The sequence below is a fragment of the Panthera onca genome, chromosome B4, assembly GCF_046562875.1.
Source record: "Panthera onca isolate mPanOnc1 chromosome B4, mPanOnc1 haplotype 2, whole genome shotgun sequence".
Classification (NCBI taxonomy): Eukaryota; Metazoa; Chordata; class Mammalia; order Carnivora; family Felidae; genus Panthera; species Panthera onca.
In genome coordinates, this window is record NC_138345.1 from 7,486,178 (window position 1) to 7,510,459 (window position 24,282).

The following is a 24,282-nucleotide window of genomic DNA, read 5'->3' on the forward strand; positions in this document are numbered from 1 at the left end:
TTTAGCCCTCCATGGGGCTCTCCAATGCCTGTCCCACTAATCCTTCTGTCATCGCCCATCTCCAGTGCCACGCGTGTTCCTTGACATCATGGCGGCGGTACGGGTCTTTCCGTCCGGGTCACCGTGGTTATCATCACACTGCAGTTTGAATACTGGTGTTACTGGTTAGCCTGGGATAAATTGCAAGTGTTGTAACTCTAATGAAGACTCACGTCTCAGCTTGTTAGGTGGTGGGTAGTGGGGTTGCTTAACACAGCAGTTCAGTTCAAAGTGAAGGCAGGAGGGAGTGGAGATCGTAGATCATAGATCACAGAGCAGATGCGAACCCAGAAATGCCAGCGCTCCCCGGTTTGCAGGGCAAACTTGCAGGCACACGAATTATCGACGGAACTCACCAACATGTGTGCAGGGAAAGTGAAGCCGACAGAGCAATCGGAGGACTCCAGCCAGCTCCTAAGAAGCTTATAACTCTTTGGCAATTTGTTTAACTTGGGAGTTATTGCAAAGTCAGAAAGGTATTGGGCCCCAGGGATATTGGCAAGGTTGCTGGGAGTCTCCCACTGTGAAAAGCAAGCTTTGCTAATGGGATTTTTTTTTTTTTTCTCTTCAGGTGTTCAGTGTTGAGTTTTTCAGGCCAAGACTTCTGGAAAAAGCAACATTAATCACCTTGGCATGTTAGGTTAATGGGACTGGTGGCTACAAAAACTCCCCTATTCTGCTATGTTCTACAAAGATCTTCCCGTTTAGACGATCTGATTCATTTATTCATTTATTCGTCATTAAACAAATATTGATTGAGGTCTTTGTGCCGTGTGTCAGGAGCCATACCAGATATCCGAAGACAGACCCAGCTAAGACCTTTCTTCCCAGGTCCCTGACCATATGTCCTGCGTGCCTACCTTCTACTTCTGTGCCCTCACGTTCTGTATTTCTTTCCTCAACTCCTGGTTCTGGAGTTCTGATTTGAAAGAAGGGTACGGAGAAGATCCTTCCAAAGAGAAAGAGGCTGAACGTATTTGTGGCTTATTTATTTATTCATTTAAAACCTATTCATTAAGCACCTAGTATAGGAATAATAGGTGATTGGAGCAGACTTTCTACAAAGGAAAATTTGCCTATCTGCATTCCATAAAATAAACTTTTTTTTTTTTTTTTAAGACAGAGAGAAGGTGCAAGTAAGCGAGAGGCAGAGAGAGAGGGAGGGAGAGGAAAGAGAGAGACAGAGAGAGAGAGAGAGAAGTGGGGCTCACACAGGGCTGGTGTTTTTACCCGAAGCAGGTCTGCAGCTTACCAGAAGCCGGGCTCGACCTCACCCGACGCGGGGCTCGAACTCACCAACTGTGAGATCATGACCTGAGCCAAAGTCAGATGCTAAACGACTGAGCCTCTCAGGCGCCACACACACACAAACTTTCTTAGGCTGAATTTCTTGGACATTACAGAAATAGTAATGGATTGCTGTCCATATCCTGGGGTCCAAGAGACATCTGAATTTGTGGGATTCATACTTTAGGGCAAAGAAAAAAATTCCGAAAATTCACTTTTTCATGCTTCTGCATCTGGGAGGTTAGATGGAGGCAAGGACTCTGATTTGGGAGGAGGTTCCCGGGGCCAAACACACTGTCCCTTTTTTTTCACCTCTTTCACTGTATCCAGTCCCTAGCCGGTCCCAGTGACTTTACAGTGTTTTTCGTGTGTGTCTTTTTTTTTGTTTTGTTTTCTTTTCAACTGCCGATTGCTTTGGTCCAGACCTTTCATAGCTCTTGCATATGTATCATTACGATAGCATTCAGGTCAGAGATCTCCTTATCTCCAGACTTTCCCAGCTCTGGATCATGTTCCACACTGCTGCTAGATTTTTCTGCCGCATTAGAACAGTCTCTCCTTCAAAACAATACTGTTTCTATTGCCTTAGGGCTAAACGGAGCATCCCAGCAGAGCATCAGATACTGCACCCTAAACAAGCATGGTTGTCGAGACTCGGGGGGGCTCCTGGGTGGTGCAGTCAGTTAAGCGTCTGAATCGTGATATAGGCTCAGGTCACGATCTCCCGGTCTGTGAGATCGAGCCCTGTGCTGGGCTCTGCGCTGAAAGCATGAAGCCTGCTTGGGATTCTCTCTCTCTGCCCCTCCCCTGCTCGTGCTCTCTCTCTCTCTCTCTCTCAAAATAAATAAATAGACTTAAAAAAAAAAAAGAATGTGGACTCTGAAATCGGAAACCCCTGTTAACATCCCGGCTGGGCCAACCGAGCCTCAGTGTTGTCATCTGAAAACCGGGGATGATCCCCTTACTTCAGTTGTTGGTAAAGGGCGGTTGGGAGCTTCTGTGTCCTGCAGCCTTTTTTTGTTTTTTCGATTCCTCTACAAGCAAACGTTCTCCTCCTTTTAATCGACCCCTTGTTTGCCTCCCTCCACATGCTCTCTGCCTTGGGCTGGGTTTGTAGTCAGAGCCTCACTGTCCATCCTTCGCCTCCTCCCACCCCCGTCTGGCTGTGGGCTCCTCGGTGGCAGATGCACCTTTGCCTGTCTTCTCCCAGCACAGAGTCCGCAGCGGAGGATGCTGGGAATCGGCTTGTTCAGTGGTCAAGGTTGACGTGAACTCCTCGTGGCTGGGAGAGACCGGGCGGGTCAGCTGCCTGTCCGGGCTCCGCTCGGCAGCTGGGCTCTGAGCAAGCATGAGACTGTGTGGCTTCCCAAAGCCACAGACCCCCAGTCCTCTCAGAGACCTCCCGAGTCCCGATGTCCCCGGTGTTGAGGGTTCCTTGGATTTGTCCCCAACGTCGCTGAATTTCAGAGCCATGGGAGGGCTGAGAAACATTCCCTAAAACTCACCCCGGATGGAACGAGTCCTTCCGTCTAGTACTTTCTAGCACATCTAGTCATCTTTTTTTTTTTTTTTTAAATTTTTTTTTTCAACGTTTTTTATTTATTTTTGGGACAGAGAGAGACAGAGCATGAATTGGGGAGGGGCAGAGAGAGAGGGAGACACAGAATCGGAAACAGGCTCCAGGCTCCGAGCCATCAGCCCAGAGCCTGACGCGGGGCTCGAACTCACAGACCGCGAGATCGTGACCTGGCTGAAGTCGGACACTTAACCGACTGCGCCACCCAGGCGCCCCAGAGTCATCTTTGTGTTGAGCGATGGTCATCCACTATTGCAGCCGTTTTTGTACATAGATGTCTGTCCCAGTGGAGCTTAGGTGTTTTACAGGCAAGGCGGTGGCTCGTTTGTCTTTATATCTCTACTGCACAGTGCGATACATATGAGAGAGTCAGTACATGTTAACTGAATGGAATCCAAAGAGGTTAAGTGATGGAGTTATTGCATTGCACATCCTGATTTCCAGGCCACGACCTTTTCAGGGTACCAGGCTGGTTCACCTCATCAACCTACATTCTTCATTCTGGAAGCCTAAGAAAAATGCTGGTTGGTAATCTGATAGTTAAAAGGGCTCTCTTGCGGGGCACTGGGGTGGCTCAGTAGGTTAAGCGTCCGACTTTTGGTTTCCGCCCAGGTCATGATCTCACAGTTTCATGAGTTCGAACCCCACGTCAGGGGGGCTCTTCGTCGAGAGCCCAGCACAGAGCCTCCTTGGGATTCTCCATCTCTGTCTCTCTCTCTCTGCCCTTCCCCCACTCACGCTGTCTCTGTCTCTCTCAAAATAAATAAACACACTTAAAATAAACTAGAAGGACAAAATCAGAAGTTCCGAGCAGGAGAAATCACTTACCTCTGGCAGGAAAACACACACACACACACACACACACACACACACACACACGAAAAAAAGTGATTACATTGGTAGGTAGCAAAAGCCACATGAGACATATACAGGTGTACTAACAGTTTTTTCTTCCTAAATATCAGCTCTGCGGTCCTTGAGAGGCGAGGAAACCAGGTCCCATTGCTGTATCCTGAACGTAGTGGTTAGAATCACTTGCAGGGTTAATAAAGGCTGTCGAAGTTAAGCTTCCGTTGGTGGTTAACCCCTCCTTTCTTTAGGTTCCTGTGAGACACCTGACAGATACCATGAGCTGCAAACACGTCCAAGCTCATTAATTCTGGGCATGGTATACACACGCCGGGGTAAGCTGCTGGGCTGACGGGAGGGCCAAGTTCATGAGGAGATGGTTTGACACTCCTGTACAACTCGGAACGCACCTGGGCATGTGAATAAGGCTTGCCCCTGCATGAGAAATGCCACATAGGGACCGAACATAGGAATCGGCACCAATCGACGTAGGGACCAATAAATGAAACAGAGGTGGGAATACACTCAGACTTTCAGGTATCGCGTTGCCTCAGGAAGTCATCGTTTGAGGTGGTAATTTTTCTAGGCCTTGGCGTTCGTGAAGTGATGGAAATCCTTCACGTCCAAGGCTCCTCCCCAAGCTCTGAAGGCTAGGCCACTTTAGCAACGGGACCGCGTAATGGCCAGAGACGCAGAATTGTGGGACGGAATTCTGTTTGGCCCTCCCGTCGAGTGTTGCCAAACGATATTCCTAAAATTTTTCAAAAGCCTTGCAGAAGCCCCTGCCAAGCTTAGGACACCGTGGATTTGGAGGCAAGAAAGACCTAGGTTTGAATAAAGGTCAGTTGTTTTCCAGACGAAAGACGTTGGGGGAAGTCAGTGAGGTAGTCACCAAGGGATGGCCACTGGCGGCACACTCTTTGAAGCTTTCTTATCTAGGAGATAAGGTCATCCTTACTCTTCTTGCTGGGCAATTGTGAAAAAATGCTTTACGTACTGGATTTGTCAGGATTCTCCAGAGAAACCGCACCAAGTAAGGGGTAGGCATCTGTGTACAGAGATTCATCTTAACCGGGCAGAGTTTCTACGTTGCGATCTTGGGGCACAATTCCTTCTTTTCAGGGAGGAAACTCAGTCTTTGTCTGTAAGGCTTTCAACTGATTGGGTGAGGCCCGCCCACATCTTGGAGGATAATCTGCTGTTCTCAAAGTCTGCTGATTAACCTTATATGTAAAAAAAAAAAAAGAGGTGGGGGGACAAACAGTGACACAGAGAGAGAGAGAGAGAGAGAGAGAGAGAGATTGAGAGAAACACAGAGAGACAAAATAAGGAGTCAGAAGGAATGAGAGTTCTCTGGGGTCCCTGCCTCTGGGTCAGGCATTTTCACACACAGCGTATTTAATGGGTCATTTTTTGTGTCAGTTTAGTAGACCGTGGAACCAGCTGTTTGGTCAAACAGCCTAGACTGTCTCTGCATCTTTCTGCCTGTCTGTCTGCCTCTCTCCTTCCCTCCCTTTTCTCTGCCCCCCTCTCCCCATCACATTCGTTTCTTCTATTATTTGGTTTCACTTTCCTGACCACGGTCACGATTTTCCGCCTCAGTGTTGCTTGCTGACTTTGCCTTTTCTGCTGGCCTCCTTTCCCCCCACCCCAGACACAATCAGGCCTTCCCTGCATCCTGCTCGACTCACTCCCGTAGCCCCCTGTGCTCACTGGGACGGCCCCTGACCTCTGGCTTCAGTTTCCCAGTGCCCCTTCTCCTCTGTCCTGGAGCTCAGCATCCCCAACGCTGGGGACTTGGATTTGGTTTCATGTTGGGGGGAAGGGGTCTCCCCTTCTCCAGATGGTTAACTGCCCAGCTCCTGAGCGCAGCCCCATCCCAGATCAGACTCTCGCGGCCATTCTGCTTGGCCCACTGTGGGGCTAGGATCCAGCAGGCTGTGTAGCTGATGGGTTCACGTGCACAGAGGGACAGCCCATCCTTCGGGGTCACGGGGCAGCGGGGTGTGCTGGGGGCCACCGGTGACACTTGTGGATCATGTATGGAGTGAGCCCCTGTGCTGCCAGTGGGGGGAGCGAGTTCTTAAAACAGCAGCGGCTGGCAGGTACTCAGATTTAAGAGAGATAATCCGTGTCGAGATTTGGGGGCTCCTCTTCTCATTTCGCATCGGAGCAAAACCACCCCGGAAACAATAGGGAAAGACATCTTGAACTCGTGTCCTGGAAGCAGCCCTCCCAGAGCCGGACAGGACTGGAGAAGTCTTTGAGCCCCACGAAGGCATTTTCGGAGGAAGAATCAGAAAGCCTCTCTCAGAGTCCCACAGCTAGGATTGTCAGGGCACGGACCAAAACTAGGTCCCCTGCCTTTTTCTTTCTTTTCTTCTCGTAGTCTGAGTCTTTTCCTCAATGGGAAACAGAAGACTGACGTGTCTGGTGGGTGGGGAATGACTCCACTGGTAAGTCCCTGCTGTTGACTTCCCTTGGCAAAGATATGTGTAAACACTTGCACTCATCTTCCCAGAGAGGGAACATACGGCCTGGTGCTTGAAGCCCAGAGCTGCGCTGAAGGGACTCTCTTTCCCGGTCCCCAGAGCCCCTGGGATCACCACCAGGACAGTATCTTCTTAATGCCAGATTTGGGGGGCAAAGATGTCCATTCATCTTTTTAAAACCAGAAATTGCCTCCCCAGTTTTCCAGTATATAGAAGTGAATGGTAATCAGTTAAAAATAACTTTTAAATAACTTTTGAGAGCGAGAGAGAGAGAGAAAGAGAGAGAGAGAGAGGGAGGGAGGGAGAGAAAGAGAACCTGAGCAGAAGACTGGGGACAGAACGAGAGAGACTCCCAGGGAGGCTCCAAGCTCAGCATGGACCCCCGACCCAGGGCTGGATCCCACAATCCTGGGATCATGACCTGATTTGAAATCAAAAGTCGGATACAGAACTGACTGAGCCACCCCAGCGCCCCCCCCCCCCAAATAACTTTGCATAAGCCCCATTGTTAGGCTCCTATTTTCCTGTGATTGTTTTTTATCCTTTCTCCCTGGACACTTACCCACTGAGAATTGTCAGGGCCATGAGAACTCTCTCTGGAGACTGCTTTCTCATTTTCTGTTCCTTCCTCTCCTCTCAGACTACTGTGTGCGGCTACCAGCATCCGCTTGGTTGCAAAGAACGTATTCTTTTTATTTTTTTAAAGTTTTTTAATGTTTATTTATTTTTGAGCGTGCGAGAGAGACACAGGGTGAGTGGGGGAGGGGCAGAGAGAGAGAGGGAGACACAGAATCCGAAACAGGCTCCAGGCTCTGAGCTGTCAGCACAGAGCCGGACGTGGGGCTCGAACCCACGAACCGCGAGATCATGACCTGAGCCGCAGTCGGACGCTCAACCGGCCGAGCCACCCAGGCGCCCCCCTAAGAGCGTGTTCTAACTGCAGCCAATGCCCGCGTCTCACTCTCCCCACCAACAATGACAACAGCAAAAATCCCAGACAAATCTAATAAAAACCAGAAAACAGAAACCTCCCGACATCCTTTTTGCTCCAGTCCCTTCAGACATTTTGCTTAATTTCACATAGGTTTGAGTCAGTAATAGGCTGGCAAGGTTATTTCATCAAATCTGTAAAATTTCTGGTTCTACAGTCTTGAATCTTTGTTTCCCCAGAAACTCCAGGTTCAATTGCGTTTTAGAGAACTGCATAGAATCATTTCTTTAGAGTTTAACTTTTTTCCCCCTATAAACACCTAATTACACTCTACCTGCCCTTGCCACTGAAATCAGGGGTCCAGTGTGCAGGGATTATGTCCAGTTGTCTTGTTTGCCATGCTCAGTATTGGCAATGAGTAGTCGGATCAGCTACAGTGACGGTATTAGCGAATACGTCTGTGGAGCACCTACCGTGAGCAGCTGTTACATCTATCCTTCGTACTCGTCTCTATGGTGTCAGAGATGAGCACGATTCTGATCTACCGGTAAAAACACCGAGGCTCTGAGGTTTAAGCAATTGCCCAGGACCGAACACCCAGGAGAGCCTTCATCGGCTCCCAGGTTCACTTACACCTGAATCTGTGAGCTCTGTTCACGCGCCCACTGCTTCCTAGTGGCCATCGCATTTAACACGAAGGATCAAACTGGACCCGACTGTGTGTGTCTTCCTTTGTGGTGTGGGGCACTTATTTCTAAGGTCTGCTAAGGCAGAGCACGGTGTAAAGACAGTCGGAAGGAGAAGGGCAGTACGGGAGAATGTGGAAAAGCGGGGACCTTGGATTTGATCTGACCACTTCCCTAAGCGACTCTTTAAAAACAATTTTTTTTTTATGTTTATTTTATTTTTGAGAGAGAGACAGAGACTGAATGGAGGAAAGCCAGAGAGAGAGGGAGACACGGAATCTGAGTCAGGCTCGAGGCTCTGAGCTGTCAGCACAGAGCCCGATGCGGGACTTGAACTGACGAACCATGAGATCATGATCTGAGCCAAAGTCGGAGACCAAAGTCAAAGACCTCCTGTTCCCTGGAGGTCTAGATGCATATAACTGCTTAACCCACTGAGCCACCCAGGTGCCCCAAGTGACTTTCTTATTTCGAGCCGCCACCTGGCCAAATTCTGTTGTCACACACATCAAGGCAGTTCTAGGGAAAGAAAATTAAGGAATTCTACAGAAGGTGGGGGCGGGGGGACTTTGAAGAAAGAGGTCTTGCTTCCAGTTATCTATTGCTGGGTGACAAACCATCTCCAAACTTAAGGGCCAAAAATAACGACATCATGGTGTTATCTCTTACGGTTCTGGGCCCCGTTGGGTGGTTCTCAGTCGGGGAACGTCAAGAGGAAACTCTACCACTTACGTGCCTGCCCGCAGGGCTGGAGGACTCAAACAGCACGGGCCTGCCTCCCTGATGCCTCTTCCTGGGTGTCTCCAGGTTGTTGGCTTCTGGAAAATCAGAATCATTTCACCGGGGTTCAGGGCTCCAAAGACGTGCAAAGAGATAGAGATGAGGAGGGAGTGAGAGAGGGCGAGGGAGAGCCATGCAAACCCACGTGGCCTACTGTGATCTAGCCTTGGAAGTCATGTGGCATCACCTCGTTCCATCTGCTTCCTCGAAGCTCTCCCCGGGACGTGGGAAAAGAGACCCCACTTCCTGCTGGAGACGTGGCAAGGGGCTGAAAAGCCCGGGTGGAATCAGAAATATCGCCACCAACGTTTTGGGGAAATGCACCCTGCTCAGGGCAGTGTCGCTTCTCAGCAAGCTGCGTGGCACGTAGGGCTCTGTTTTCTACTCAGCACAGTGAGTGAGTTCAACCAGCTGAGCTCCAGGAGCCTTCGCGGATGGCACACTCGGGGTCCCTGCAAGTGCGTCGGTCCGTCCGTCGCAGTACGCAACGTAACGCCGCCGTTGCTGACAAATTCTCGGGAAACCATGTGCCTCGCGGTGGCCACTGTGCAATGCTCGTCTCATTTTAACAAGCCTGATCTGAAGACTGTGCCCTCTGTGGGTGTTCCCTGGAGGTCTAGATGCGTATAACGGCCGTAGAGCAAGTCTGTTCAAATCGGTGCTTGTAGCGAGGGAAGGATACGATCATATGAATGTAGCCTAACTCTGCCATTTCCCAGCTAAGAGGACAGAGTCTCATAGGGTGAATGCATAGACCTGCATCACCTTAAGTGACATGCTCAAAACAGGGTGGTCCTTAGAAAGAGGCCATAAAGGAGGGGAGCGATTTTTAAAATCTAGTCATATGAGAAGTGGTTAAAGAAAACTTATCCCGGAAAAAAGAAACATGCAAATATTATTTTGTAAAAGATTTGACTGCGCTTCCCCTGGAAAAAAATGATTATACATTTGTTTAGAGATTCAAAGGTTGATTTAAAAGCAAGTCTGAAATTTGGCCTATGGATAGGGTCCAGCTTTTATTTCCAGGGATTCTGTTGTGTGTTAGTTATGCCTAAAATATACTCAAAAGTATTTATTAAGTGAATCATGTGCTCTTTAAATGTGGAAAGAGTAGGAAAAATGTCTCATATTTATTTTGCATCCCTTTCTAGCACCAAGTAATATTCTGGGCACAGATTAGATATGTAATAGGTGTTTATCAAGTGATATTTACTGATTATTTGATTACCGATCGATGCTTCTATGTGCTGATACCTTATTGTTGGTTGGGACCTACAAGGCAGAGCCTAAACGAATAGGACTGTGGCATTAACGTCCCCCAACGAGATCTGTTTAAAATTGTTGTTAAATGTTTGTTTATTTATGAGAGAGACAGAATGCGAGTGGGAGAGGTGCAGAGAGGGAGAGAGAGACACAGAATCCGAAGCAGGTTCCAGGCTCTGAGCTGTCAGCACAGAGCTCGACGCGGGGCTTGAACCCACAGACCATGAGATCATGACCTGAGCCGAAACCAAGAGTTGGGCGCTGAACCGACTGAGCCACCAGGGCGCCCTCCCGCCCACCCCCCCCCCCCCCGCCATGAGATTTTTTATCTGTCTACTGCTCTCATTTGAATGACTGCACTTTTGCAAATTAATAGAAATTATATCCTTGCTGCGTCTAACACCAGCAGGCTCCCTCCAGAAGCTGTGCTCTGCTGTCAAGGATGCGGGATGTTTCAGGGCATTCTCCGTGCCCGTTGCAGGAAAGACGCTTCTCACTCTCCAGGAACGAGGATTTGGTCTCCTGTGAATCAAGTCTTGTTTATTCAACTCCATCCTCCACGTGGGGCTTGAGAGACTGTGGGAGAGGATGGGGTGGGCGCAGGCCTGCAAGTAAGTGGGACCTTTGTCCCAGAAGTAGGGCTGTAGAGAGCCACCTCCCGAGGTGACCAACTTCCTGGTGTGGTAACACCTGCGTTTTCATAGCAGAGAAAATACAGCCGCCCTGCGCGTGGTTAACTGGATACAATCAGGACACCTTCGGCTTTCAAAACCAAGTGTGACCCCAGAAGCACGGTTTCATTTGACGTGTTCAGCATCCTGCCTTCTCCCCGGGCTGCGGGCCTTTCTAAGCTGAGAGTCAGCGGTCCGCACGACTGGCGCTGCGCTGAAGGGCGATGATTTCTGATCGCTCCTGAGCCCAGGTGAGCACTGGCGGGCAGATGCTGGCAGCTGTTTGCCGCTGTGTTTGTCGGCAGTGCGGCCGCCCCCCCGCGTGAGAGACACGGGCCGGGCCTGGAGCTGTCCTCACACCGTTTGCAGGCGAGGTTGGGACCACGGTGGTCCGTTAAGACCTTTGTCTTTTCTGTCGACCTGGGGCTTTACGAAAGATACACCTGCCAATTGTGAAAGACCCAAGTAGCCTGGACGTGCCTGGATCGATTAATTGTCGGAGCACCTCACAAAGAAGTCCTTCGCCATTTAGTTCGCTCCTTATTACCATTATCATCCGCCTTAAGTATTAATATAACGACAGCAGTATTAAGAAAGAGTTGATGAGGGGTGCCTGGATGGCTCGGTCGGTTAAGCGTCCAACTTCGGCTCAGGTCACGATCTCGCGGTCCGTGAGTTCGAGCCCCACGTCGGGCTCTGTGCTGACAGCTCGGAGCCTAGAGCCTGTTTCAGATTCTGTGTCTCCCTCTCTCTCCGTCCCTCCCCTGTTCATGCTCTGTCTCTCTCTGTCTCAAAAATAAATAAATGTTAAAAAAAATTTTTTAAAAAAGAAAGAGTTGATGAGCACTGAAGGCCCATTCAAACTGCCTCGTTTCGTTACAATTAGAGCAGACTCTCTAAAGGGACGATTGAAGAATAACGGGGCCCCAGATTATCCTGTCTCTCTTCTGCCCCTGAAACAGGCATTCAAATAAATTAGTGTACAAAATGATCATGTAAGACAATTTTAAGCAAAGTAGTTATGACTTAAAAGCACGTCTGAAATTCGGGCTGTAGATAGAGCCCGGTTTTTATTTCCAGTCACCTGTGTGTTTTAGGTTTGCTTACGGTACACACCCAAACGTTTTTATTTAGTGAATTAAGTACCAAATATCGACTGAAGACTAAAGGCTGACTTCGCTCCTTGGATGGTGGATGTTAGGTAGATGTAATGCACAGCTCCAGCTGGTTCTTCTTAATGTGGTGAAAATTGCAGTGATTTAGTCATTATGTTCTTTCCAATTTGCCAGTCGTATTTTATGGGCACACAGTGGGCTACACTCTGCTGGCTGTATGTTAAAACCATATTTTGTTAATTAGACGCCTATAATAAATACATCACTCATTTTTATGGTATAAGAGTCCACTTGATTCACAAACTTTGACATCTGGCTCTGATTATGTCTCACGCGGTGGCTATGGAAATTCCCCGACCCTTTCTTCACCTGTTTGGTGGGGAGAAGTAGGATAGAAACTCACATTTTGCAGATAAAAGGTGAAAAGGGGGGTCTTGATTGTTATAAACAGGGTTATATGGAATGAATATAGTAAGCTAAGCAAATATCCATGGCATCAGGACCCTGGGGAGGATTTTCAGGGCTTGCAAGATTTTACTAGTTCTTTCTTTTTTTGTTGGGTCGGTGGAAAATATCAACTGATACACTCCCTTTATTTCTGTGCAGCATGAGGCAAAGTATAAATAAATCAATACGCTATTTGTACAGCGATTTGGGGGGAAAGTATTATTTCCCTTTAGGGAGGTCCAATTAGAACAATGAATTGTAGTTTATATACTGACCTTCTTTATTTTTTTGTTCAAATACAAACGAATGGCCAGTATGTCATAGATTATATTTGGGCAACTTCTGAACAGGAGCTTAGATTTGTGACCTCTGGGTTTGTATGACCCTGACGTGTACCAGGTTACCCTTCTGTAAAGTGGGCTAGGGGATAATCATAGGTTGCGGGAAGCAGTTCTTAGTTTAAGCTTATCTTGGTATGCTTGCCGACCTCAAAATCCAAAAAAATCTATTGTTATTATGAAGGATAAAGACGGGCTGTTTTCCTAACTAGGCTGGCAAAATCTTGGGAACTTGAGTCTCTTAATACACAAGAATCTGCAACGGCCTAAAAAGCTTCCCTCACTTATTTCATAACCAAATATCTAGCTATCACCACTAAGTACAAGCTTCTTTGCTCAGTGTTCCAAGAGGTACAGTGCTGTATACAACACTGCCATTGCTCCCAGATGCTTCTAAGCCCGATTTAGATCGACCCAGGATGGACGGGCCGGGATGGGTCGTGTTTATGTGTGTCCGGTCCTTCGTGTAATCATGATTCGACAAATATTTATCGGACATTTTTGCCAGGTGCTGAAAATGCAGAAATGATGAAAAGATACCTATTTTAAGAGGTTAGGATTTGGTGAGGGAAGTAAGATGAACACCTAACCTAAATACAGTGGTGGGAGCGGGGAGGGGGTTGGGAGATAACGGGAATCTGGCTCTTTCAGTTCACAACCTCCAGGGGGCGCTCAAGGGAACGCCACTCCATTTCTTTTCCGCGTTCACTGTCCCACTTAGAAGGCTTGACACCTTCTCTTTCCCAACGCTGGGGCTAAAGATCCTGTTTCCTAAATAATTAAGAAAATTAGAACAATCATAAAAGAACTTCCTAGTGTCATCACCAGCACCACTACTACCTTACTGCGAATTCCTTCTGTCATGTGGGGCTCAGTCCTACAAACTGTGAGATCATGACCTGAGCCTAAACCGGGAGTCACAAGCCTAACCCCTGAACCACCCAGGCGTGCCCCTCAATTTTTTCTCTCTCTTCTAATGGATCTTCCCTATTATCCTCAAACTTGCTGAACGATCTAGTCTAAGAAATTCCTCCCATTGACCCCACTCCATTTCCCTGCATCCCTTTGGAGCGGAAGTCTTCAAAAGCATCTTTTGCAATCACTGTCTTTACTTCTTATTCTGTCTTAAATCAATGCTAACCAGGATTGGCCTCCACCACTTGATTAATTTTTTTCTCAGAGTTATCAATGGCCTTCATGTTACTAAATCTCGCGTTTCTAGATTCTCTCCTTACTTGACAGCCCTTGGCCCATTTTACATAGCTTTGTGTGGTCTGGTTCCTCTCTAGTAACCCAACTTTTGAATATTGCAAAGTCCCAAAGCCGAGTCCTTTGATCTCTCTTGTATACATACTCACCCCCACCCACTGATTTTACTTAATCTTATGGCTTGAAATACCTACATAACCTGACAAGTCCCCCCACTTATGTCTCTAAACTAAACCTCTCCCCTAAACTCCCAACTTGAATGTCCGTCTGCCTTGTGTGTATGTCTGCTAGGATGTCTAAGAGGTGTCTCCGGTGTGTCACGTGCAAAAAGGAACTGGTCCTCCCCTCCTCCTCCCCTTCTGACCTGTCCCACCCACCCATCTCAGTAAGTGATTCCTTCGTTCGCCGTGTCAATGGAGCAAAGTCTCTCCGAGCTACCCTTTACTCCTCTTTTCCTTTCACCTACATCTGTTATGTTAGCAAAACCTATCAACTCTGTCTTCAAGTGTCTCTTGATTTTGACACTTCTTGTCACTTTCCCCTTTTTTATTTCAGCCACCCACGTTTTCCTCCTGTATCATGGGAGCATCCTCTTCCTTCTTAACCGCATCTCTGCATCCAGTATCTTCCACCAGCTCTTTGTAGAGTGATTCTTTTATGTAAATCTGACCGTGTCACTCTTCTGCTCAACGTGGTCCAAAGGCTTCTCATCTCCTGCAAGGAAAAAGCCTTTGTTCTGCCTGTTCTGTAAGCTCGTATCCTATCCACCCCCTATTTCCTTCCACCTCCTGCTACCGTCCCCCTTGTACATTCCACTCAGCCCCCTGCCCTCCGGGACGGTGTCAACCATGGCTGGTAGGTTCTTACCTCAAGCCTTTGCATTGTTTTCCGCCGTCTGGGATGCTCTTCATTGGAAGTTTTACAGGATTCCCTCTTGCTTCCTTCAAGCCTCTGGTCAATCTCACCTCTTAAAGAAGGGTCTCCTCCTCAGCTTAATTTAGATCACAATGCCCTTGTGATACCCCTCTGCTCTCTTTATCTCCCGTACACGACTCAACTTCTCTCTGTAGTCCTTATTGACCTCCGATGTATATTTTCTTCCAGTTCATTTGTTCCACTCAACTGTAAGCTCCCTACGGGTAGGGACTTTGTCATTTTGTTGAATGCTGCATCCCCAGTGCTTCGAACAGCACTTGGCCCGTGGTGAACGTTCAATTAATAATTGTTAAGTTCGTGAATCGATGAATGCCCAAGGTACTATGAGAACACAGGGGACCATGTGATTCTTTTTTGTCTGGAAGGATCCTTGAAGGCTTCACAGGAAAGATGGCTGATGAGCTGGATTTTCAACGTTGCAGGGGTGGAAGGGGGTGTCTCCTTGCTGCTACAGGGGGATGGAAGTCCTAAAAGCAAATCATGACATAGACTGGGGAGAGACGTTGATAGACTATGAGCTCTGTCAAACCCGTGTTTTAGTAGGCAATGAAAGCCAACAGACTCCGTTCCTGCAGAGAGATGAGCTGATCCGGCTTGGATTTCAGGTCATTTGGTGAGAGTGTGGAGGATTAATGGGGACGGTGTGGGAGGTGTGGGAAAGCGAAGCTTGGAATGTATGAGCTGAACACAACTGTCTGGGAAAGAGTACCCTAAAGACTCGGGGTACAGCACGGACTTAACTTTCCATGTTCAGCATATGTGCTCATAACAGCTCTGCTGAAGGGTCACAGCCTCAGTGCCAGACAAAGGATTTACTGTCCTGAAGTATGAAAGCCTGGGCTACAACTGGGGGTATTTTGCTCATCTGTCCTGTAGGTGGACGGGTCTCGGATGGTAGGGCTGAGTTTGGGGACAAGCTCCATTCTTGATTAGGACAGACGGGGTGGTGGTGTGCAGCTATTTATGAAGGGGTTTGGAGGGGGAGTTCACACCCCCCCACCCGATTTATCATAGAACACGAACAAACACGGGACCCTGGGTTGGACGGATCCTCAGGCTGATACGGTATGGTAGTTTTTATATGCTTTGAGCTCCATGCTTACTGTCACGTTTCATATTTTGACATATAACTGAGCCAATATGCAGTTCTTTCGGGCCATATCCTGTCAATATCTTTTATTTCTACCGCAGATTTCCACACAGCTGATACGATCACTTGTCTACCTTGTGTACCTTGTCAGTACAACTGACCCATGGCAATCTGTATGGGTCTCTAAAGTGGCTGAAGCGGGGGCGCCCGGGTGGCTCAGTTGGTTAAGCGTCCGACTTCAGCTCAGGTCACGATCTGGCGGTCTGTGGGTTCGAGCCCCACGTCAGGCTCTGGGCTGACAGCTCAGAACTTGGAGCCTGCTTCCGATTCTGTGTCTCCCTCTCTCTCTGCCTCTCCCCCGTTCATGCTCTGTCTCTGTCTCAAAAAAAATAAATAAATGTTAAAAAAAATTAAAAAAAAATAAAAAATAATAAAAAATAAAGTGGCTGAAGTGGCTGGCCCAGCCAGGACCCAGTCCTGGTCATTTCTAAAACTTCAATTACAGTTTTAAGTCTCTGTGGCTACAAACGTACAGAGATAGAGATAGCTAGAGATACATATACATATACATATGAGCCTTTGGTACATTTTTACCAAAAAACATAAGCTTTATAAACGGTAAAATAGCTCAGAAGATTGAAAATTCGTCCCATAGACGTCAATCCCAAATTCTATACAGGAAGTAAAACTTTCACTGGTAAAAAAGAAGGAAAAAAGAAAGAAAGAAAACAAGGGAAAGGCAAAACGTGTGGTGTAGGGAGAAGAGTTACTCTTTCTCCTACCTGGTAAACTGAAATTCATATCAACACGTTTGCACTCAAAGTGTGGTTTTCCTATAGTAAAATGATGGCCTGCGTGATGGTAAAGCTGACGTATATGTGACCAATTCAGCACCTTTCTCTTGTTCTAATTTTCCCGGACGTCAGCACAATACTGTCTTCTACTTTAACCTGACCTCCTCAAAGATGGCTCCTCTCTTTCCCCCTTTTTGAAGAAAGTATTTATTGACTTATTTATTTTGAGAGAGAGAGAGATAGAGAGCAAGCAGGGGAGGGACAGAGAGAGAGGGAGGCAGAAAATCCCAAGCAGGCTCTGCACTGTCAGCACAGAGCCCGATGCGGGGCTTGAACCCATGAACCGTGAGACCATGACCTGAGCCGAAATCAGAAGTCGGATGCTTAACGGACTGAGCCACCCAGGAGCTGTCCCCCCCCCACCCCTGGCTTTTTTTAAAGTCAGTAGTTTTTTGTTTGTTTGCTTTCCCCCCTCTCTGCGACTTCCTGGTGTGGACACTCTTCTTTTTCCCTACTAGCGAAGGGGACATTTCTTCAGCCACTATGGTGGGTGGGACATATAGTTACTATGTTTGCAGGGCTCCTTCCCGCTCTTTCTTTCCTTGGAATAACTTGCCTCTTTATTTTCATTGTAGCTTTGCTTAGCGAAACTGGCATTTCAGTATCACCCATTGTTGTGTTCATTGTTTTCTTGCCGTTTTTCTTTTTATTCAGACAATTATCTTATTCAGAGAGGAAATAATTGAAAGCGAGATGATGTTTCTCCCACCCACTTGCTTTTCTTATGCTCTATCTTTCCTACATATGCCTGAAATATTGGAAACAAAATGCAGTTGGGAAGGGTGATGTGCCTTTCAATAAAGCTTAGAAAGGGAACGCTACCTGAGGGTGTCCTGCCGAGTCGAGAAGAGGGCTGCAGAGGAGGCATCGGGTCTCAGGAAAATATTCCCCTTGAAAATCATCTATGAATAGTCAGGCAGCAGTCAGCCCCCGCCAGCCAAGGCAGCATAGTCGCCAAGAGCATGACCCTGAAGCCTGGATGCTGGGTTTGAAGCCTGGCTCTGCCACCAACCTCAGGATTTCACTTAATCCCTGTGAAACTCAGGCTTTCTAAACTGCATAATGGCAATAATAGTACTTACTCGGTGACATTGTTGGGAAGGTCAGGTGAGCTAATACACGTGATCCACTTATGCCCGATCCATATTGCAAGAACCGTTTGCCAGTCTGGCTACTCTTTGGAGTTGACTTTGTAGCTGGGAACCTCAGGGGCCTGGCTACTTGCTCCCCGTTCCAATGGCTTTTCATATCGGTACCCCCACATACCTATTGGACCAGATGTTCTTCTAGCACCTGATTTTGGCTCTGCTTCCCTAGTGGACACTTCACCCTAGCTGGCTTGCCCAATTCTGGGTCTTGGCTGCTGCTAGGCCACCCTGCCATGACACAAGGAACTAAGCCACGTTCAGCGGTGTCAGGCACACGATGTTACTCCTTCCCGCTTTTCTTCCCTCACCTCTTTCTATATAAAATAACATTCCTTCTTGGAATCTCTTGATTTAACTTGGGTAACGCCTTTCCGCTGGAATTTATAGTCCTCTCGTATATCCGCGATTTGCCCGTCCTTTCCTAATACGTTATCCATTTCATGAAGGTATGGACTTTGTCTTAAACTCTTTGTTCCCCTAGACACCTTAAATATTGTGGACTCCGGAAACTGTGAGACATATATGAACCTCCCTTTCCGAGAATGTTAGCCTTTGTGGACCAGCACACTGTCTGACCACATTAGCGATTCAGAACCCAGATAGCCATTGCCAGCTTTCAATGTGACCCAAGAGTCTGCCTGTGGAATTGAGTGCTTATCAAAACGAGGATTGTAATACTTTCCTGTCACAGTTGGGACTCCTCAATTTGAAGGTAAGCCAAAGCTGGAGAAAGAAATGCTCAAGCAGCAAAGCAGTGATGTTCCAAGCGTTGGAAAATTAGATTATTAAATACAAGTGAAATGAATGGGAATTGTTTACATCAAAGAAGGCTATTGAGAAGGAACTTGGCTTTGCTGAGCCCCAGGCATGTTACAATATAGGCAACTTTGGACCCAAGTTCATTGCTATCTCCACTGAAGATAACTAACAGTTTACTGATATTTTAGAAGAGAGCATGAAAGTTAGTTATAAAGTAAGTGACAATAATTACTTCCTGGTGGGTGGTGAGGGTGCAGCCACCTTAGAAGACTTACCCGAACGATAGATTCCAACATTCTATAATATTTGAAGGGCGGTGTTGCTCAGGGCAGGAGAGAGCGGGTGCCTTTTGGAGTTCCCTTGCAATCCCATTTGCTTTGGTTTTATTAGAGCTTCCTTAATTTTAATCGAATGCTTGCAGATTAAAAGACACTTCATACCTGGTGGGTCCACATCTGGACTGACTCGTAGGGGCCCTGAGTATTCTCAACAACACTCTGATGTCTGAAGGAACCTCTCAGCCACCAAAGCTGCCCAAGTCATTGGGCCTCACTTTTTATTTTATTTTATTTTTTTTTATTTATTTTTTTTTTTTTAATTTTTTTTTCAACGTTTTTTTATTTATTTTTGGGACAGAGAGAGACAGAGCATGAACGGGGGAGGGGCAGAGAGAGAAGGAGACACAGAATCGGAAAGAGGCTCCAGGCTCCGAGCCGTCAGCCCAGAGCCCGACGCGGGGCTCGAACTCACGGACCGCGAGATCGTGACCTGGCTGAAGTCGGACGCTTAACCGACTGCGCCACCCAGGCGCCCCTGGGCCTCACTTTTTAATACCTTACCAGTAACACTTGCCTTATCAACAGTATTTATTCTAAAGAAGGTTCCCCAGAGTCCTCTTAAAACCATTACTTCCTTTTTTCCTAACTCCCTACCCACCTCAGAAAGACAAAGAAAACCCAAAACTTACCTGAGACTTTTGAGAACCAGTGGACTAGCATAGAAACATAAAAAGCCGTGTGGTGGAGTGAGTTACAAAATGAGAGAATAAAGTACTGACTAAGTCCCATGGAACTGTGCATTTGATACGTCTTCTGGCTTGCTTTTGTAATTTTCTTTCTTTCTTTTTATCAGATGTTTCATTTGATATGTGTCATTTATTTATTCATTTAGAAAATGCATGAGTGGAAGAGTGACAGGGAGAGAGGGAGAGAGAGACAATCCCAAGCAGGCTCCGCACTGTCAGTGCGGAGCCTGACGTGGGGCTTGATCCCACGGACCATGAGATCGTGACCTGAGCTGAGATCAAGAGTCAGACGCTTAACTGATGGAAACGCCCAGGTGTCTTGGCTTTGTGATTTTCATAACTCTCCTCCTAAAAGGTTGTATTATTTTGCACTGGGTTGTTGACCTATAGTCATGACATAAACTATGTTTGAGATCTGTTAATTGTCAATAATTAATTAGCTTAGGTTTCAGTTATGAAAAGGAAGTGGATGGTGATATATATATATATATATATATATATATATATATATATATATATCACGTGTGTGTGTGTGTGTGTGTGTGTGTGTGTGTGTGTTTAGCTTTTATGTTTGTGTTGGTTCATAATAAGACCCGGTTGGTTAGTATTTCAGTTCCCAGAGGGTAGAAATGCATGACATACTTGTTTGTATTTTTCACAGCAGTGAAGACAAGAAGTTTCCCAGTGGACACTCAATTAGTAGAACTGGGAAAAATGGGTTGCCTCCAGTAATGTAGAGGATGTATTTTACTGCTTCTCTCTGATACTCAAAAGTTTTATTTATAGACATGGGAGGAATACAGATGTCATAGGGATTGTTACAGGACATCAGAAAGGGGAGGGAATTATGGTAAAGAAAATGATAATTTAATAAAAACTAAAAATACCTATCGTGCTAGAAAGCATGGGATATATCTCTGGAAAAGCTGATGACATAGGGAAGGTACAAAAGCTAAGAAAATGGGTAGTAAAAGGGGACAGAATTGAGAGGAATCTTCTGGAGGAGGAGATGGGCTCCCTCAAGTAGGACATAAAGCCTCATGCTCGCACTTTCTGCCCAGCATAACTTTTGGGATTAGGCCAACTGGAGGCCATCAGGTACCAGGGTCCCTTCATGAGGAGGAAAGAGAAGAGACTGCAGGCCATTCTTTCTGATTTCCCTCTCCCCTGTGCCCCCGATAAGAAAGTAAGTCCATTCACCGTAAGAGTTTGACTTACCCTTCCTATTGTGTCAGGAATTCCTCAGATGCGTTCCTGGTGTCCGTCTGTCTGCTTGTTGTCAGAAATGCTTTCTATGGAGCCTGAAACCTTTCACCCCACAGTTAAAAACTGAAGGCAAATGTCTGGTTAGGAAAATACTTGACATACATCCAAGCTCAGTTGAGCGAAATGAACCAATGAGTGAATGAATGGACGAACGACTGAGTGAAATATTGGTATCTCTTTTCTGTGTTGACTTCGAGTGGTGTTTAAGCCAAGGAGAAGGGGGGGGGGTGAAGAAAAGTGTCCATGACAGAGAGGCTGGAAAAGCCCAGTAACAGCTCAGTAGTTTGGGCTCAGGTCAGTTCTTTGTACTTTTCAAGTGGAAGCTACATGTGGAAGTGTATCACTGTCCAGTTCTGCAAGGCCAGAGATCCTAGAAGGAATATTTCCACTAGCACGCATGCATACCCCTTCTCACTTTACGTGCCTGACGAGGCTTCATTTTATGAGGTTAACTCCACTGCAGTGGGGCTTCATTTCTAGAGGACTGATTGATTGATCGATTCATTTATTCATTCGTTCGTTCATTCATTGCTACATTCACAAACACTGGGCTCCTCTAATGTAATCCTTCCAGGTCTCCTGCCCTACAAATCACATACCTTTAGAGAAGTAGGGAGTGACGTGACTTGGGTGACACACACACACACACACACACACACACACTCAGAGTCAGCTAAGGATCTGGTTGGGACTAAAGTCCAAGTCCCCTGTATCCTCAAACACAGAAGGTTCTGGTGTCTCACTGATCATTTAGGAGTCCTGCCGCAATATCAATGGGCTTTATCTTTATGCTTCCTTTAAACAAATACCTATACCATTGAAGTCTCTTTGAATTCCCACCCCTTCATGTTGTCATTCAGTTTGATTTTTGGCTCTGTTTTCGCATGTTCTATCATTTCATTAACACGTAGCATGTACTCCATTAATGAACCAATCTTTCTTCCCTTTGTAATTTTTTCCCATTAACTACATGACCGTTTAAAAAAATTTTTAATTAGTTTTTTAAAAATTATTTTAGAGAGAGAGAGAGCAGGGGAGAAGGACAGAGGGAGAGAGAGAGACAGAGAGAGAGAGAGAGAGAGAGCATCTTACTCAGGTTCCATGCTCAGCACAGAGCTCAATGCGGGGCTTGATCCCATGACCCTGGGATCACTGACTGAGCCACATAGGTGGCCCTCCATGACCTTTTCTTTAATGCTCTTTGCTGCAAATAATTGGGTAATGTTAATGATTGTCATGCAGGTATGTCTTTCAATTTGCCATTGCAGTGGGGAGCCTGGACAACTAGTCGAGGTACAAGTGAAATATGATGTATGTATTATTAAGCATAAAAGTATGCTATTCATATCAGTAACATGATATAGTCACATTTTATAAACACGAATCTCCTGAGAGATAAGGCCAAGGAACATTGGAGAACTTTTAAGGGAGGGCTGTTACTTATGTAGGTCAAATTACTTGGGTAACAGGACTATCAAAGTGGTCTTTCATATCTGGCTCACGGGAACCTAAGATTTTGCTGCAAGAAGTGTGCCTTACCTGATACATACCTCCATGAAAAGCCTTAACAGGTTTTGCTAGGTTTTTAAAAGATCTCAATGACATTTTTGAGTCTAACATATGCAATCTGAATTTGTCTTTTTTCTAATTGACGATCACAGATAGGCTTCTTCCTACAAAGCACCAATAAAATATAAATGTGATCGTGTCTAGATAAAGAAATAAGATCACAGCTTGCCACAAGTTTGTATGGAGACACTGAATGGTTTTTCCAGGTAAGTCATTGAACACATTACCCAGGAGTATACTAAGTGGGTCTTTGGTTTATCAAATTGGCAATTTTATTGCTGAAGAATTTTGATGTCTGACTCATTCCTACAGAAAGAAGTCTCTTTTTTTTAACGTTTATTTTCTTGAAGGAGAGAGAGACAGAGTGTGAGTGGGGGCGGGGGGGACAGAGAGAGAGGGAGACACAGAATCCAAAGCAGGCTCCAGGCTCTGAGTTGTCAGCACAGAGCCCAATGCGGGGCTCGAACCCACGAACCATGAGATCGTGACCTGAACCGAAGTCGGACACTCTACCGACTAAGCCACCCAGGCGCCCCATGGAGAGGAGTCTTAAAATCTAGTAAGTAATGCAAAAAAAACATAGTAAACAGAGAAAAAAATCCAGCTTCTGTTGAGATAAGTTAGATGATCTGAAATTAACTCATTTTCCTGTCCCTCAAGATCTCATCTTGACAAGAAAATATGTAATATGTAAAAAGTGTAAAGAAAGCAAAAAAAAAAAAAGTTACATATCATTTCTTCACCCAGAGATAACATTAGTTAATTTGGTTTATTACCTTTTAATTCTTTGCCTTTTTCTGTTGTTTTGAAATTTTGCATTGTGCATAAGAACAAGATGAGTTGTTGATAAAGTTCATTCATTGTCATATTGATCAGATTCATGCTCCATCAGACTGCTTGCCTTTTGAGCACGTGAGGACATCCTGGGAAGACCCGACTCTCCTACTCCAGTGTCAGCCTTAAAGGGCCAGAGATGCACCAGTAAACCAGTAATCTTCCTCAATTGTCTTGTGTGGAACTATTAAATAGTATCCAGTGGTCTTTTGTAGAACATAAATTACAACCACACTCAGTAGGATGATTATTACAGAAAAAGACAATTATTTGTTGACTGCTTACTACCTGTCATCTTGCTGAATCTTTTTTCAAGTGTTTATTTTTGAGAGAGAGAGAGAGAGAGAGAGAGAGAGAGAGAGATTGAGTATGAGCATGGGAGGTGCAGAGAGAGTGGGGGACAGAGGCTCTGAAGTGAGCTCTGCGCAGATAGCCGAGAACCTGATGCAGGGCTTGAACTCACAAACCATGAGATCAGGACCTGAGCCGAAGTCGGATGCTCAACCAACTGAGCCACCCAGGTGCCCCTCATCTTACTGAATCTTTACAAAAACCAATGAGATAAGACAGTGTATTTTATCCAAAGTAACCAGGTACAGAGAGAATAAATAGCTTTTGCAAAGTAACATAGCTGGTAAGCAGTAGAACTAGGATTTGGATCTAGGTTGTCTGATTCCAGAGTCTGTACCCATGAAAAACTATGTAAAACTGCTTCTTAAGGTACTTGAAATCCTGTATTTTTAGGGGGCATCCCAAGATGACTCTCGCAGAGAACCTCTCTGTTCCCACTTGGGGAGGTCCTGGCATATTTATTTTCAAAGGCCACCAGGGTATTGACATCTGGTGCCAAAGTTCATTAGATTTATTCTGTTGTATTGGAGCCCAGTAAAATCCAAAACTAGTGCATGGACAAATTTAGTATATATGTTATACTCCAGTAAAATTTCTAAGCCCTGGGGCGCCTGGGTGGCTCGGTCAGGTAAGAGTCTGACTCTTGATTTCAGCTCAGGTCATGATCCCCATGGTTTGTGAGATCAAGCCCTGCGTCCGGCTCTGTGCTGACAGTGTGGAGCCTGCTTGGGATTCTCTCTCTCTCCCTTCCTCTCTGACCCTCCCCCC